Source organism: Oryx dammah, unplaced genomic scaffold (genome assembly GCF_014754425.2).
Source record: "Oryx dammah isolate SB20612 unplaced genomic scaffold, SCBI_Odam_1.1 HiC_scaffold_29, whole genome shotgun sequence".
Taxonomy (NCBI): Eukaryota; Metazoa; Chordata; class Mammalia; order Artiodactyla; family Bovidae; genus Oryx; species Oryx dammah.
In genome coordinates, this window is record NW_024070213.1 from 98,047,170 (window position 1) to 98,065,443 (window position 18,274).

At 39.5% G+C, this 18,274-nt stretch overlaps 1 long non-coding RNA gene across 1 annotated transcript; it reads left to right on the plus strand.

Annotated features, from left to right (window-relative positions):
* Positions 1-1,947: 1,947 nt before the first annotated feature.
* Positions 1,948-17,041, plus strand: LOC120858406. The gene is made up of 2 exons (XR_005719857.1): positions 1,948-2,168; positions 16,869-17,041. It is a non-coding gene; the product is annotated as an uncharacterized LOC120858406 (long non-coding RNA).
* Positions 17,042-18,274: the final 1,233 nt, after the last annotated feature.

Consider the following 18,274-nt stretch of genomic DNA (forward strand, 5'->3'; position numbering starts at 1 on the left):
TCTTCTGATTTGGTGTGGGTGGTCAGTAGTTGCAATGCATGGGCTTCAGTTCAGTTCAGTCGCTCCATCGTGTCCGACTCTTTGCGATCCCATGGACTGCAGCACACCACGCCTCCTTCTCCATCACCAACTCCCGGAGTTTACCCAAACTCATGTCCACTGAGTCGGCGATGCCATCCAACCATCTCATCCTCTGTTGTTCCCTTCTCCTCTTGCCTTCAATCTTCCCCAGCACCAGGGTCTTTGCAAATGAGTCAGTTCTTCAAATCAAGTGGCCAAAATATTGGAGTTTCAGCTTCAGCATCAGTTCTTCCAATGAACGTTCAGGACTGATCTCCTTTAGGATGGACTGGTTGGATTTCCTTGCAGTCCAAGGGACTCTCAAGAGTCTTCTCCAACACCACAGTTCAAAAGCATCAATTCTTCGGCACTCAGCTTTCTTTGTAGTCCAACTCTCACATCCATACATGACCACTGGAAAAACTATAGCCTTGACTAGACAGACCTTTGTTGGCAAAGTAATGTAATATGCTTAGTTTCTGTGTAACATGTGAGATCCCAGTTCCTTGACCAGGGATTCAACACACGTCCCCTGCATTGGAAGACAATTTTCAACCAGTGAACCACCAGGGAAGTCCCAGGAACACTTTTTTTTTTTTTTTTTAGACTTTTCATGTCTGAAATATTTTTAGTCTATTCCCACTCTTGACAGATAATTTGTCTGGATACAGATTGTAATATTGGGTGCCATTTTTCTCAGAATTTTCAAAGCATTATTTTACCACCAGGATTGCCACTGGGAAATTAAGTATGACATAATTTTGATTCTTGGCTTCTGATCTACTTTTTTTTTTAATGATCTGAGAAGATCTAAAATATTTTCATTTTTGGTATTTTGAGAGTTCATGATCTTACACCTTGATGTGTATTTTTCTTCATTCATTATATTAAGAATCTGGTAGGCACTTTCAAGTTCAGTTTTTGGAAACTTTTCTTGGATTATTTCTTAGATAAAATCTTGCTGTTTGCTTTTTCTACTCTTTTTATCTAGAGCTTCTGTTGGTTAAATGTTGGACATTCTATTTGGTTTTTCCTGTTTTCTAACTCTTTTGTTTTACTTGCAGATGGAAATCTCCAGTTTACTCTCCACTCTTTCTATTGCATTTAAATTTCTGATATAACATTTTTAATTTCAAAGACTCTTTCTTGTATTCTTAATGTTCCATTAAAAATACCATGTATTTAAATTTGGATTTTGTTCCGTAGCTGGATTTTGTTCCGTAGCTGGATTATCTTCTCCCATCTCTCTGGAGATAGCAATTTATTTGGAGAAGTTTTCTGTTTCTACCCTGTCTCATCCCTCCCAGTTTCTTTTACTGTTGTTTTAGTTATTGTCCTTCTTACTCAAGGGTTTCCTCAAATGTCTCACGTCCTCTGGACATCGACTCATACTTAAATTTGATGCGCTAAATGACTGTCTGTGAGCTCCTAAGGGCTTTATTCCAGCATGAGTGGATTCGGTTGTTTCACCGGGGCATCCACAACCATCAGTATCTGTAGGTCTTTTCTCACAGACTGGTGATCTTCCGATTTCCTCCCAGGGGTCTAGGCTGACTTTCAGTGCATTCTGGGAGCTGAGTGAGGAAAAAGGGAGGGATCTCATTATTGAGGATGTCTGTTGTGACTTAAATGTTTTATTTTCAGTGCATCATTTTTGCTTCAGTGTTCAGGATGTGAGATCCCCCTGTTTGGAGGGGGGAAATGCTTTTTTTTTTTTTCCCCGTCGTTGGGTGAGGAAGAGAAAGTTCTCTGGCCGAGTATGTCGGAAGCGGTGAATCTGGGCAAGATGCGTGTGTGCTCAGCTGTGTCCAACTCTTTGCAGCCTGATGGGCTGTGGTTGCCAGATTCCTCTGTCCATGGACTTTTCCAGGCAAGAATACTGGAATGGGTTGCCATTTCCTTCTCCAGGGGATCTTTGCAACCCAAGGATTGAACCCAAGTCTCCTGCTCTGGCAGGCTTTACCACTGTGACACAATGCAAAGTCCTTGAATCTGGGCAAGGAATGGGTCTAATTGCTTCTGGCTTTTGATTCCAGAATTGCTTTCAAGTATGAACCTGTTTCAGGCACATTCTTTTCCATGTAAGGGATATCACATCTCTTTTAGAGGTAAGTGATGTCTTCAGTTTTGAAACATTCCAGAGCTCTCTGATGTAAATAGCCTTATCCCTGATCTTACTACATTGTTGGGGTATGTTTACTTTTCCCCCTTTTTGGTAGTTAGATATCCTCGTTTGTTGGCTTTATAGATTCCAAAATTTTGATGCTGTCATTTCCTTCTGTTTTCATTTTCCTTGTAGATTTATATCTTTTTTTCATATCTTCAGTCTTTTTAGTCAAGTGTGGGAAAGGAATGAAAATCAAGATATATGTTCAAACTGCCATGTTTAAACACCAGTCCCTGTTTTATTTTTAATTCAACATTCACTTAATAGGATATTAAAATTTGGGAGGACTTTAAAATAACAAAATCACTCAAAAGTCCATTACTTTAGTACAACTAACTTGAAAATTGTATATATTTTGTCATAATGTTATCCATATTATAAAGTTTCTTTCTGATCTCATTTAATGCTTCATCATAAGTATTTTAGTTTTTCCTATCGGATAACTGTAGTTATGGCTTTATAATGTATCATTGTGTTGATCTCACATTATTAAGTCAGCCTCTAATGCTGGATTCTAATTTTTTCCTGTCATTCACAATATCAAAATAAACATTTACTTACTTTTTTTTTGCCTTTCTTGATTTTTTTCCTAGAAAATATATTCCTCACAGCTCAATAACTGAATCCAAGAGGAATGACATCTTTGTGGGTCCTGGTACACATTTCCATATTGGTTTTCCAAAAATTTTCTGCCAAATTTTAAAGCCCTCACAGTGACTGAAGATTATTTTGCCACAACTATTTTTATTAACAACTTGTCCCCTCAGAGCTCTTTCCTAAAACAGAGATCTTGTCCAAGAGAGGTGCTCTTTAAACATCTTTGCTGTACATATGTTTCTGAGAATCTGATGAAGGCTATGGATCTTTTCCTCATTAAAGTGAATTCCTTCAGCCAAGTGAAGTGATATGGGCATGCATTCCCCCTCCCCCCACCCCACCCCACCCCCACACACAGAATTTCAGGCACTTGATGAGGATCTCTGAAGATCATTCTATGGACTCTTGTGCAAGATGCCAATCTCCAGGGAAAGGACTTTTCAGAGCTCTGAGCACCAAATTCTTTTGCTGTTGAGAAATTCAAGCAGATAAAATCTGCTTGGAATCACAAAATCACTGAGGACACTAGTTAGGGATTTATGTTGCTCTTTTCCTAAACCATCATAATTATGGTGCTAAAATCTAGGGCCATGGAGAGCGATGAGAAGCAGAGTTTTCTAATCATTGCACAATTCCTGTCCCTGAACTTTGCTCCACTGCTTTGAATATATTGGCTAGAAACATGATCACTCTATAGTTGGCTACATAAACTTTATCTAGTCAAAAAATGAGCAAAACAGGAAGCTTAAATGGGGACTGGGTGTGAGAAACTTGGAGAAAAATAACAGACAAAGCATGTGGAACTAAGAGTGGTCTATTCTGAAGCATTGTACAATCTTACATGATAAAATGCATATTGAGGAACTGAAATTAGAACTCTTGGTAACCATGGGAACAGCACTGTTATGGCTCAATTGTTAGAAAAACAGTGCTGGGATTTCTGTGAAATGGAAATGATTGTTTAGATAATGATACATCTCCAGTGTGGGGACAGATACTGAAGTTCCAGCATAATTGGAGATAGTTGGCCAGAATATGAGGATTTTCTGAAATCCAGCTTTCCAAAATATCTCTCCATGAAATAAATAAAATTAAGCTTTATAGGAAATTCTGGCATTTGACATTTTGCAATGTGACATTGAAATTTTATGGCCATAATTTCCTATATGTCCATAATTTTCCACATCCTCCTCTTTGTAATTTCTATATTTAGCAGTTTTTCAGTAGCTTGCTCCTGGAAAAATGTCATGTGAGATTTCTATTATTCTAGTCTCCAGATCCCAGAGTTAATTTTAGAAAGAGAATTTAGAAATTAAATGCAAAGTAATCTTAGAAGAGGAAATTTATCTACATATAAGGAAGTACTTACATCTTACATCTGTGGTATCTTTGCCGTGGAGAAACTTTATAATAATAAAATAATTAACTGCTGCTAAGTCACTTCAGTCATGTCTGACTCTGTGCGACCCCATGGACGGCAGCCCACCAGGCTCCCCCATCCTTGGGATTCTCCAGACAAGAACACTGGAGGGGGTTGCCAGTTCCTTCTCCAATGCATGAAAGTGAGAAGTGAAAGTGAAGTCGCTCAGTCGTGTCCGACTCTTTGAGACCCCATGGACTGCAGCCCACCAGGCTCCTCCATCCATGGGATTTTCCAGGCAAGAGTACTGGAGCGGGGTGCCATTGCCTTCTCCGAAATAATTAACATTTCATTTCAAATGTGAGATGTTCTCTCAGGAGCTAGGGTTCTTGCTTACAAGTACAAACAATGCTGCCAACTTATTTTTTTTTCTTTGAATGTTTGTAAAGTGTTAAAGTGAAGCTCCAGAAGGTTAAGTGATATCTCTAAGGTAATAAAATTGTACGTGCCCATGTGGTGACTGGACTTTATGCCTCAATTTCCTTGTCTTTTTATGTCCAAACCTTGTGCTCTTCCTACTACTTTACGTGCTCATTGGAATCTGTATCTGCTAACTTTGCTACAAATAAGGGCTGGTGTGTTGTTTCTGATTCTCCGCAAAATTGAGAATTCATATCGCTGATGCTAATGACTAGTATACCCTTCTTCTCAATCATCACAGTCTCCTGATTGGTTATGGCTCAGGTCCAACGCCACATCCTTGTATGAAACTTTCCTGTTTCTACCCAGGTGGACCGTGTCTCCTTCCTTGACATTTCCACAGCATTTAATTTTACATTTTGCATGCTCTTTTACAATCTTCCTCTTTTATTGTGTCCATGTTTAGTTTAGCTACTTGAAGGTATTTTATATAGGATAAGAGTCCACATACTCATTCACTGTAGGTGGCTAGATTTGTCAAATGATCAGACTGTGCTGTTTTCTCTATGTCTTCAGGTGACCAGACAGAAGAGAAGATGAAAAGTTGTGGAAATATAGATGAGAATTAAAAAGTGTAATGTTTTAGTCCTTTCCCTCCTTCTGAGGGAAGTTTCTATAGACTTAGTTTCTGTAGAATGGTTGAAAGGTTGCCTGGAAAGAAAGCTTTGGAAGAAGACTCAAAAGTATCCTTTTAGTGCTCAAAAAGGCATGAAACATAAGCTGAATATTTTATAAAGTGGGCTTATTTTCAGTGGCTGTAAGATCTCAAAAAAGTGCAGCTCTATCAATATACATGACATCAGGGATAACCATAACTATCCTAAACCCCAAACATTTAATTTCTCCAAAATAATTCCTAGACATGCTCACTGCCAGATATATTGCTTCTTTCAGTATATCTGGAACATTGTTTTGTGGAGTGATCTAACTTCTGGGAAATCCTATATTGAAAAACTTATTTGAGATAAGGCAATCATAGGCAATATGGATGTGTTTTCTTTGAATTATAGTTGATCATTGAACACCTTTTCTGAAAATTCTAGTAATAAGAGATGGCTAAAAAGAATAATAGTAATAATCCTTATTATAAGGATTCAAATTTAGATCATAATGTTCTTGAAAACTAAAAAACAAACAAACAAAAAGCCCCCAATACAAAAAAACAAGTACTCTAGCAAAAAAAAAAAAAAAGCACAAAACTCAAGCAATATACCCATTAATGTTTATAATAATGGTGTTATTAAGGCATTTAGAGTACACATAATTTATAGCAAGTGTTATTCTTAACAGTAAATATTATCCTGGTAGACTAGAATCTTTGCATATGTTACCTTACATGGTAGGTGGGTCCAGTTTAATCATACGAATTCACAGAAGTGGAGGACACTTCGGGGTTGGATGGGAAGTGATGATGGACACATGGTCAAGGAGATGCTAGATTGCTGGCTTTGAAGATGGGAAAAGGGAGCAGGAGTCAAAGAATGCAAGCCATGTCTAGAAGCTGGAAAATGAGAGGAAAGAGATTCTTCCTCAGAGTCTCCAGAAAAGAAATAGCCCCTAACACCTTGATTTTAGCCCAGTGAGAGCCATGATGAATTTTTGACCCACAGAAATACAAGGTGACAAGCTTGTGTGGTTTTAAGCCACAACATGTTCATTGTAATTTGTTAGGGCAGCAATAAAAAAGTCACCTAATAGCTGAGACAAATTTTCTCATGAACAGCTTATCTCTTTGGATGGGGAGAAAACAATGTAACCTTTTTAAGTACAAGTATCTCAACCCCTTCTGATTTAAAAACAGTTGTATGTTGAGGTCACTGACTCTCTTCTGGGTAAATGGTTGCTCTCTCAGATTTCCTCTTCTTTTCTCTGTTTTTCCCAAGGTGACTCTAGGCCAGTGGAGTAGAAGGGGGCTCATGTATCTTCTTGGGAATGGGGGACAGGTGGCTTCCCCAGGAGAAGCCTTTCATTATGGATCAGTCCCCACGAATCTTTGCTTGTTGGCCTGTGCTAAATGTGCTGGTGTTATTGCTGGCCCTCCCAAACTTTGGGCATTCCCTGGGAGAATGGTGATTTGGGGGAAAGAAAAATCAGATTCAGAGAGAATCCTTTTCAGAGAGGAAAAAGAAGTAAAAATATAGTTTCTTCCTTTGCTGCCTACCCTAGACACTGCCATTGCCTCCAGTCATTGAGATCTCATCTCTAATCAGCCCTGGACTCGGCTGACCAAGTGATCTTCTTAGCAATTCTGCAACTTCTGGGGGCCATGTGAGAACTCTTGTATCTTCTGTAAACTGTGCTCAATACACGGGAGGCTATAAACCATATTTCAGGCTCCTTTAACCAGTGTTGTGCTGTCAGTCTTGGATGATTTTGGTCTAAATGGCTCAAAGTTTCTTTCAGAGGCTTTGAGACCTCCAGGCAGTTGGGTGACCAGTTCTGAAGTTCTTGGGATTCTTGTGCTTATCTGGATGTGTTTTCCCCCATTTCTATGTACAGTGTTTGGCTAAGGGTTGTGGAATTGGGTCATCTAATCTCACACTGCCTCCCTTTATTCTTCCTTGGACAAATTTATGCTTCCTTGGATAAATTTTCCTTGGGCAAAAGGATCTGGATTTTTCTTTCTTCTCAACTCCAGAAAGGACTTTCCCTACATCTTCTTTTCCTTTCCCCAAAGCACCAACCTCATAAAAAAAAAATAATAATAATTAAAAAAATAATAATGGGGAAGGGTATTCCCTTCACACCACAGAAGAAACTCTTATCTATACTGGCCATGCTTGTCTCTTGATAGGGTAGCTCTAGGACGATGAGATATTTGAAGTCAGAAAGATTGAAACTCCATTGATTTTTTTGCAGAGGTTGGCACATTAGAGCCTACTAGTTGGCTGATTGCTTTTTATAGGAGTATAGCGCTGTATTAGATAGAGCATCAGAGTAGCTCAGTCATGTCTGATTCTTTGCTATCCCATAAATTGTAGCCCATGGGGGTCCTCCTCTATCCATGGAATTTTCCAGACCAGGATACTAGAGTGTGCTGCCACTCCTTTCTCCAGCAGATCTTCCTGACACAGGGATCAAACCTACATCGCTTGCGTCTCCTGCATTGGCCGGTGGATTCTTTACCAGCTGTGCCACTTAGGAAGCCACAATGCCCTGCATTCGTTTACACACTGTCTCCAACTCCTTTTGGGCTACCATGGCAGCATTGTGTGGCCAACACATTCCCAAATGTTTTCTATCTGGCCCTTAAGATATTATTTATGTTCTTTGCTGGCAGTCCAGCAGTTAAGACTCTAGGCTTCCACTGCAGGCGGTGCAGGTTTGATCCCTGGTCAGGCAACTAGGATGCTATATGCCAAATGGTGTGGTCACAAAACAAAGAAACCAAGAAAGTGTTTACGGGCCCACATTCAATGTATTCGTAATCTGTTCTATGTAACAGATAAGCTCAAAACCTGGGAGCTTAAAACAGTAAACATATACACTGTGGCAGAGATCTGGCTGCCATAGCTGGGTGATTTTAGCTCAAGGTCTCCTATAAAGATTGGAGTCAAGCTATTGACCAGGACCACAGTCATCTACAGAATCTACTTCCAAGCTCGCCCAGGGGGTTGCCGGCAGACTGAGTTTCTTAGTCTTCTTTCGCGGCTCTTGATTTGGAGGCCTTAGTTCTTTGCCACAGGGGCTTCTTCACTGAGCTGGTCCACATGAAGCTGGCTTCCCCCAGAGCAGGTGATTTAACAGAGAGAGAGAGAGAGGGAGAGAGAAATCAGCAGTCTTTTATAACTAAATCTTGAAAGTGATATATCAGTTCTATAGTATTCAACTTGTTAGAAGCATGCTCTAAGGGCAGAGGACACTGGGAGATGTTTGGACACATGCTATGACATTTAATAACCCTTCACATTTTCACTCATTTACCTCATTGTGCTATGCATGGATCTCTGTCAATGTAGCTCTGGAATTTAGGACTGCAAGAGCCAAGATAAGCCAGGTAGTGAAGTGTTGAAGTCATTGTAATTCTTATTCCAAGACAACGGTAAAGTTGCTGGTCTGCTTGGTGCCTGTGGGGCCAAATCCAGGCTAAAACTCCAAAGGTTTGAAATACATGGGAGCCTAAAAGGAAGCAAATGGCAGAGATTCAGAGTACAGAGACTGGTGATTACAACAAGCCTGATTTGTGGCAAGGTTAAAAGTTTCTGTGTGGTGGCTCAGTGGTAAAGAATCCGCCTGCCAAGCAGGAGACGCCTGCTAAGCAGGAGATGTGGGTTTGATCCCTGGGTCCAGAAGGTTCCATGGGATAAGGAAATGGCAACCCACTCCAGTATTCTTGCCTGGGAAATCCCATGGACAGAGGAGCCTGGCATGCTACAATCCATGGAGTCGCAAAGACTAGGACACAACTTAGTGACACGAAACAGCAGCAGCAGCAGCAGGCAGTTAAAAGGACAACAACGAGAGCTTTTGATTTGTTAATTCATTTGATATTCAACAAATAGTTAGTGAATTCCTACTAAGCTCCAGGTGCTAAGGCTTTGTGGATATAGCAGCAAACTTGGAAGCAAGGATGGCCTCGAGCAGGAAACATCTTACAGCAGGTGCTTCCTTTGTGTGTTGACAGAGACAACAAGTGACTTCCCAGGATTTGACCCTTTGGGGCTTTGTGGGCAGGAGAAGATATTTATATTAAAAGATAGTATTTATATTAAATATTTATTTTAAAAGATAGGTTGAATAGAGCCTGTATTCAGGGATAGGAGGCAGGCCCTTAGCAACTTTTTCATGCTTCATTTATGGTCCTTCCTAGTTTAACTGAATGCTTTAAAAAATGCTTGTTGCCCCCCAAGTTTAGGATTCCAGGCACAGGTGTGGAATCAATAGAAGAGTCAATAGAAGCTATGGACTGTTGAATGTATTAACACACCACCTCCTATTTCTTACCTGTTTTATTTAGCCATTGTAAGCACAGTCATCTTTTTCATTAGGCTCAGACATATATATGTGTTTAACAATTAGATCTACAATTCTGCTCCAGAAACCTCCGTCAAAACCCACACCCTTTTTCTTCCTGTAGAGATGGAGGTAGAGGAAAGAAACTGGGACAGGAGGAAACAAAATTTTCTTGGCTCATCCAAGGAAAGTCAGGTTGACTTGGGGATAGAGTATAAAGACTTCAGTCCTGTGTTAGCTGGGGGAGAGCCAGGAACCGTGGTGTCCCTACCTCAAGGACGCGTGTATCAACTTTTGACCTACAAATGAAGTTAATTTCCTCTATCTGTGTGACTGAAATTCCATTTTAGGATTCCATTAGCCCCAGATATTCCATCACCTATACCCACATCAATGGTTTATTGGTGTGGAATTTTTTTTATGGGCCTCAGCAGAAACTGACAGTAGGAGCTCCGTGGCACTCATAAGGTTTCTGCAGTCATGCACATTTCAAAAAGAAGGGACATGGAGGAAAAGGCGGCCATGGAAATTTGTTATTTGGAAACTGACTCTGTGAGAAAAATAGAAATGAACTTTTAAAATGAAATAATGGCAAAGCAAAATATTAAGGCATAATAGGTAGCCTTGGCTATCACTGTGACCGTGAATCCTTTTTCTTGGAGATTGTCATATCTGATGCCAGACACACAAATGTTTTGCACTTACTCAGCAGTTAAAGGTAAGAGGTTGTGAAACTCTAAATGAGCTGGGGGGAAAAAAAAAGAGGCAACGGGCTGAGTTTGAGTGAGTGAAGGAAGATAAATCAGTTGAGATTGCATGTTGACACTCACCAGGGTTGCTCAACAGTAGTATCTGACAAACAGCAAGAGAAAAAGGAAACATTTTGGCAGAGTCAGCCACCCTCAGCATCTCTCTTCAAAACCCTACTAAGAAATCCCCACTGCTGGATGAGTTATTTCCTCTTTCTGCTGTAGGAGTACAATGGGAAAAAAATAGACCCTAGAGCTGAAAGACTGAGGTTAGGAAATAGTACCATGAGTAATAACAAAATAATGAATTGGACCTGGAGGTATGGATCTTCCATCTAAAGGCTTGAATTTAGTCAGGTTCATTCTGGTACAGTGGATATTTTGCCCAACTCTTTAGGCTGTTTCGTATGGTCTTTTGTTTATAGCTATTTTTGTGTTTTGTTCATTCCTTCATCTTGCCTGGAATCCAGTGGAATTGCACCTCCTCCTCTTTCTTCTTTGTCCCTGTCAAATCTGCTCTCAGATTCCTATGCTTTCTTTAAAATCCAAGTTAAATCCATCTTTCTTCCAAGAAAACTCAGCTCTCCCAGTCCAACTTTCACTTTTTTCTCCTTTTTCCTCCAAATATTGTTAGCCCTTTATTAAACTGGTCACAGTGTCCTTTTTTACATGAGTTACTTGTATATTTTCTGTTGTCTTTATTGAAGTCTCCAGAGGGCAAAAGTCTTGCCATGAACAACCTTATATTTCCTATAATATTGACTCAGTGATATGAGCAATATAAAAAGCCAATATAACATGTCAATGCTTATTACAAAGTATAAACTAACTCTTAATAACTTTAACAGAGATACAAGATCCTAGACAAAATTTCTGTAACTTTCTTAAAGTTAAATTTAATTAACCTCTATCATCTTTTTTTTGGCTACACAATTTGTAAGATTTCAGTTCCCCAACTAGAGATGGAACCTGTGTCCTTGGCAGTGAAAGCTCATGGAGTCCTAACCTCAAGGAATCCTCAACCTCTGTCTTCTTTCGCTTTGCTGTGTAGAATGCTAGTGGAAGAGACAAGGTTATTTATTTTTTGGAAAAAAATTTTGGAAATGCTATGTTTATTTTAAAATCTTTTGATTAAAAAGGAAAAAAGAAAAAGAAAGTGATTCTACCTGCCTTTGAGTTTCTTGGAGGCACAAGGCCATAGGGTGGCTTGCTGGCTTCATATTAGGGCTGTGGGAGATTCTAGAATTTTTAAAATTTTTTCCCCCTTTCATGGCAAAATCTTTTGAACAGAACTTTGTGTGGTAAAAAAAAAAAGAAACAGAACACCCATCACTAGATCCTATAGTTTTCTCTCTTCCTTTTCCCACCCAAATCTCTCAAAGGTGTTGTTTATGCCTATTGGCTACACTTTTGAGATATGCCTTCATTTCCTAACTGCTTGCAGTTAACTGACTTTGATCTTCATCACACTCCAAAAACAGTTCTCCAAAAGGTCAGTTGTGACTTCCTTTTTTTCAGAATATCTCAGCAGCATTTGATGTTGATGACCTCCTCTTTGTGATACTCTGTTGCCTTGTCTTTGACATTTTTTCTTTCCTAGATTTTATTCTAGGGGGAGGGAAAAATTAATTTGTTAAACACACACGTTCCTCGTAGGTACTTCCTACACGTCACTATATTTGAGCTTCATGACAACTCTCTGGGGCAGGAGGCACTCTTGCATGCTGTCACTTGAGGAGAGATATTTTTGTTTTGTCCCATTGGCCAGTTATCACTTGGGGGTGGGGTAGGGTGGGAACAGGTCTCCTGTGCCTGAGCTGGTTACAAGTTCCTTGAGAGTGAAATCCACACCCTCCACTTCTTCTCTGTCTCACAGTGTCTGACACAGCAAATATTCTCAGGGTTTAATAAATATTTGTTGACCAATTACAGATCAACAAATATTTATAGAAAGAGCTCAGACGTTGAGGATGAAGAGGAACACAGCACACTGACCAGTTTTTGCTAAATATTTCTGTTTTTCCAAGGGCTAGAAGAGACCTCCTTTCATAAGCCATCTTCAGAAATACAACAATACCCCCAAACCTCACTCATAAAAAGATCACGTCTGACACGAAGATTAGAAAAAGATTAGCAACAGTCACATGTTGCCCAGAGTGGGTTTCCTTCCAACCGCAAGAGAACTTCTCAGCCTGGAGAGATTGAAGCCGGAGGTTTCTGGATTAGATCAGGATGATTATACTTATTATCTGCTCTGGGCAGCTTTGTCCAGCTTCTGAGTCAGATGCACTGAATTTGTACTTTCTGTCTGATACGCTGATATCTTATCCCTCGTTTCCACGTGCGATTGGGCCGGGCCTGGTGGAATGGGAGGGGATGGGGGTGGTGCTGGCCGAGACGGGCCGCGTCACCCTCTCCATTTCCTCTTACGCTCCCTCCATGCCTTTCAGTTCCTCTTTTCCCACCAGGTGCCCGAGGGCTTATGCTTCCCCGTGATCTTCTTTGTCATGGGGGAAGTGGTGGGAACCAACAGATTTTTGAAAGTGTGCCTACTCCGAAGCTTGCGCAGAACTGGGCAGTCAGCGTCCTTGTTTCGTTTGCAGTCTCTTGGCAACGCCACGAAGTCGCTGTTACGAATTTTATAGCAGAGAGGGCGAAACTGACGCTTTGAAAGGAGAGGAAGCTTGTCCACATTCTACAGCTTGTATATAGAAATGTGGAATTTAAAGTTCAGCTTGTTAGACTTCAAAACATCTGGGTTTCTTGTATCGTTCATGGTTACCTCATATGAAGGAGAAGGATGATATAAACTTGTTTCCCATTGAAGGCTTTGTAGCTTACCGTACACAGAGACCAGTGATTTTCCTACAGCGCCCCAGCAAATTTGCCATGGTCAGAGGACCAGGGCACTTGAAGTGGAGGAGGCTATGCTTTCTCTCTGGGCAGGATCTTCTCATCCTTATCTGTGCTTCCTAGCATTGCTCCTGACCTCTTCAACGAAGCATTCTCAGGCATTTGAGGTCAATAACCTGGAGTTGAACATTTAGAGACCTTTTTCGTTGATGGATGTTCTTTCATTAGTCCCGGGAAAATGAATTGAGTGTACTAGGCCCTTCTTTTTAATCAAAGAAAATGCTTAGGTTAGAATAAAAAGCAAACCCCTTCCATAAGTTAATTGACCATGGCAGTGTGTGTGCAACATTCAGATGAAGCCCTCTGCACAGGTTGATGCTGGAGTGCTCACCTGTGACTTGATGGCTGATGCAGCCTCACAGGATTCTAGAAGCTTCTTCAGGGCAAAGGTCATGGTTGGAACAGTGAATGGGTCTTCATTATCCTAGGAGTGAACATCCAAGGAATGAATATGTATAATGCTCCTGAAAATGAATCCGCTTACCCTTCAATTTTTTGATAATTAAAAAAACCCATGGATTGGGTGGCCTGTGTCTTCAAAGGGAAATTAAATCTCATTTTGATAATTTCTTTATTCTTATGTACAGTAAAATAAATTTAAGTTAAATTATAATTAGCACTTTAAGAAAACAAAGATGAATCAAATACTGATAATTCTTTTCACCTTAATTTTTCTAATAAAATTGTAGGGTAGCAATATTGAAATCTTCACTTAATTGAATCTTCACTTTTGCAGTGTTATCACAGAGATTTTGCCCTGAAGTGAGGGCTTTAGCATTTTTCCTAATGTCCTCTCTGAATTTTTTTAAATCAAATAGTTTTTTTTTTTACCATGCTTATCATATCTGTATCCTTGTTGATTTTCTCATTAATTTTTAATAGCTCCACCTTTGCCAGTTCTTGTGTGTGTGTGTGTGTGTGTGTGTGTGTGTATTTGTGTGTGTAATCCAGGAAGTTTTCTGATGTTACTTTCATCAATCTTATGAAATCCTACAACTTTTGCAATATTTGTCATTTGCTTGGCAATCTATTGCATTGCACTTGCCTTGTGTGATTAAATGTCTATAACATCTACACCATCAGTCAGAGTCAGTATTGATATAATGAGTAGATGAATAAGCTAGGGGTTAAGTAGAGTGGGATAAGTGGTGACTCAGTATTTCAGGAGATTGATCAGCCCCTTTATGAATATTTTTGTGTTATGGTGCTCCTTTGCTTCCCTAAGCAGCTGTATAATTGTGGGATGGGGCGTAATGCATGTTTTAATAATTAGGACTCACTGGGCTCAAATAATTGTTGAATGGAATGGAACTGAACTTGTCTGGCTGTTTGAAGCCTTCAGGCTCGGGTTGCACAGAGATGAACTAAATCCTCTTCCAGCTCTTTCGGTGTGCATAATGGAGCTGAACATATTCCATAACTACTGGAATGTTAAATCTTAAATCTGGAGACCTGCTTGAAGGACCATAATTATCTCTATTGTGATGCTTTTCAAGAAGGCTAAGAAGTTGAGTAGTTTTGATTCAAGGTAGGCTAAGGGGATGGTAAAACAGAATGACACCGAGGTTCCAGACCTGTCCTGTCCTTGTTAAAGTGTGCTCTTTGAAGTGTAGGGGAGTGGGGGAGGAACATCAGCTTCAGTAGACTTCAATGCTGTGCTCTTTGCTTCTTTAAACCTCATTTATAGCTATATTCTATGTTGATATAACAACAAATAAGAATGTTTTCCCTTTTTTAAGTACTAAGATATAGTAGATCAGTGGGAGAGGGTGAGCATGCTTGCTATCCACCCTTTTCTAACTCCATATGTATGACTACATGTTTGAATAGTATTCTTTGCAAAATATCAGTCAGTTCAGTTGCTCAGTCATGTCCGACTCTGCGAACCCATGGACTGAAGCTTGCCAGGCTTCCCTGTCCATCACCAACTCCCAGAGCTTACTCAAACTCATGTCCATCACGTCAGTGATGCCATCCAATCATCTCATCCTCTGTCGTCCCCTTCTCCTGCCTTCAATCCCTCCCAGCATCAGCGTCTTTTCAAATGAGTCAGCATCAGGTGGCCAAAGTATTGGAGTTTCAGCTTCAGCATCAGTCCTTCCAATGAATATTCAGGACTGATTTCCTTTAGGATGGACTGGTTTGATCTCCTTGCTGTCCAAGGGACTCTCAAGAGTCTTCTCCAACACCACAGTTCAAAAACATCAAAGTATAAAAAGCAAAGTATAAAAGCACTTAAAAATAATAATTTATTTTTTTCATAGGTAGGGAGAGTAATGACTCTTCCTTTTTGCTTCTTTAATATACTGCTTAGGTGACTTTTTTTTTTTCCTTTTTGCTCCTATTATAATTGGATTTGGAATTTTTGATTAATTCTATATTTTTATTCCTGCTGAATCGCAAACTTCTTGAGGGCAAAACCCATTTCTTATTTTGTTTCATGTGCTCAGGATCTGACATAGGACTCCATAAATACCTTTTACATTGTTCTTTAAGTTAGAAATTAATAACCTGACTTAGGGTGGAAATGGTAAAATGTTGTGGTGGAAGTGAAGTGGGTTGTACTAACTTTGCAAGGGCAGGAAATAAAACAAGGTTAACATGTGGCAAGTAGGGCAGAGGGTAGGTTCTCTGTGGTCTGTTATGAAAGGATCAGAGGCCAAAGTACAATGACCAGTTTACTGAAAAAAAAAAACAAACAAACACAAATAAACAAGCTGGAACATTTTTGCCTGGGCATTTCTAAACTTGGCGTCAGTGAATAGTTAGCTGCTCTATGCTAGTGACAAGGTATAAAGTCATCTGTGTAGTCTCTTAGCCTTTCTAATTTTCACTCTTTCAAAAGTGCTTCCCTAGAGGAAATGAAATCTTTTAATAACGTATCTATGAAATTTAGCCAGTGCTTATACAAGGTGATGGAATCTCCTTAAAATGGAGATTTTAAAATCTCCATTTTAAGGAGATTCCACTACATCAAAACTTCCCAGTGAGTGACAGAAAAAGGGCACAAAGGTTTTCTGGAAGCCATATGTCTGCTGAATGTATCCACAGACCTGTGAAGACTGAAGAGCTTAATTAGAAAGATGAGCAATTTCCTGAAAAGGCCTATGCAGGCATTGGATTACATCTCATTTCCTCTAAAAGAGGCATGAAAACCATGATGATTAACAGTTCACTGTTTTGGAGCTTAGCCATTTTCCAGTTTATCTTCACTTGGTGAGAAAGAAGGAAGGTGAAGCTATTGCTGTGGAGTTGAGTTCTCTTAGTCATGAATGTTGGATTTCTTTTACACAGAATGTGTGTTAAATTGAGGCCCAGATTATTAGAGAGTGGGATTCCACTTTGCAGCTTGCCCTTGGTGAAGCTGCAATCATTTTAGCCAGGAGAATATTCTAATCCATCCCTCCCAATTTTCAGTGGCTCAGGAAATAGAAACTAATTTTGATTTCAACTAATCCAAACTTGATGAAGAAAGGAAATATAATGCTACACATGAAAGCAGACAGTTCCTGCCAAATCCAACATGTACTTCAAAAAATATTCTACTGATATTGGATTTATTCATATGACCTCAATCTTTTCATTTCAGAGCATATGACTGAGAACTGACTGTGCTGGAAATTAAGACACGATTTCATCAGTATCAAAATGCTACCACTGGTTTGGATGATTGGAATTGAAAGTCCTCTTTGGATAGTATAGACCTTAGCTTCCATTTCTCAGTGTTTCTGCTTCTTTGAAATAAAGGAAATGTGTAACCCTTACTTAGTTTCCTTGTGCTCACTTGTCTTTTTTTTTCTTCCTTCTGTGTTTTACAAAACTGAGTCATTGAAAGCTCTCCCATTTCACCATCATACAGACTGAGTGTAATTATCAAGAAAAGAAACCTTCTTATTCTATGTAAAGTATCAGAAATCTTAGTTATTACCTCTCATTACAGATCATTGATTTGAGATATTTTGATTTATTTTTTTTAAGCAGTTGGCCAGATATTCTTGATAGTGTTGTTTTTATAGTAGTCAAGTTTAGGTAACAATTGAACCAACCACAATGTAAAAGAAAGATAAGCTGAGTGCCTGGTTTCACTTAAATATATTTGTATGAAAAAAATTATAAGCATACTCCTTTTAAAACATAAATTAAAGATTTAAAAAATATTATGGTGGGAATGAAACTTTGATGAAGATGAGATTTTGGTGTCTGCTACATGAGGCAAGATAGGGAGATAGGAAATCAGCAAACTTCCTGGGTTGCTCATACAGAGTTAATTTGATCTGCAACATTTTTACTTTAGTTCAGAGAAGGACCTATATCAGCGTATTATCAGGGTTCTCCAGAGAAACTGAACCAACAGAATATTTATTTATTTATGGCCTGTGTGATTATGGAGGCTGAGAAACCCCATGATCTGCCTTCTGTAAGCTGGAGACCCAGGATAACTAGTGATAAGATTCAGTCTGAATCAGAAGGCCTGAGAACCAGGGGAGCCAATGATAGCTATGACACTCCAAGGGGAGAAGATGAGATCAGATGTCTCAGTTCAATCGATGAAGCAGGGAAAAAAGGAACATATTCCTGCTTCCTCTGCCTTTGTTCTGTTCAGGCCCTGAGTGAATTGGATGATGTCCACCTATACTGGGGAGGGTTATTTACTCAGTCCACCAAATTCTAGCACTAATCTCATCAAAATACCCAAATCTGTACTAGTCTGGGTTTTCCAAAGAAACAGTACTGATAGGAGATTTGTTTATTTTGTTGTTTGCTTGAGGAATTGGCTTATGGGGTTGGCTACCCATATTAGTGAGCGTGATCTTATTTATTCCATCTTTTGATTCAAATTCTAATCTCTTCTAGAGACACCCTCATAGACACAAAAGAAATAATATTTTACCAGCTGTCTGGGCATCCCTTAGCCTGGTCAAGTGAATACATTAAAATGTAACCATCACAGAGTCCCCCAAGTAAGCAGTTAAGCTTGGCACCAGGACTGGAATA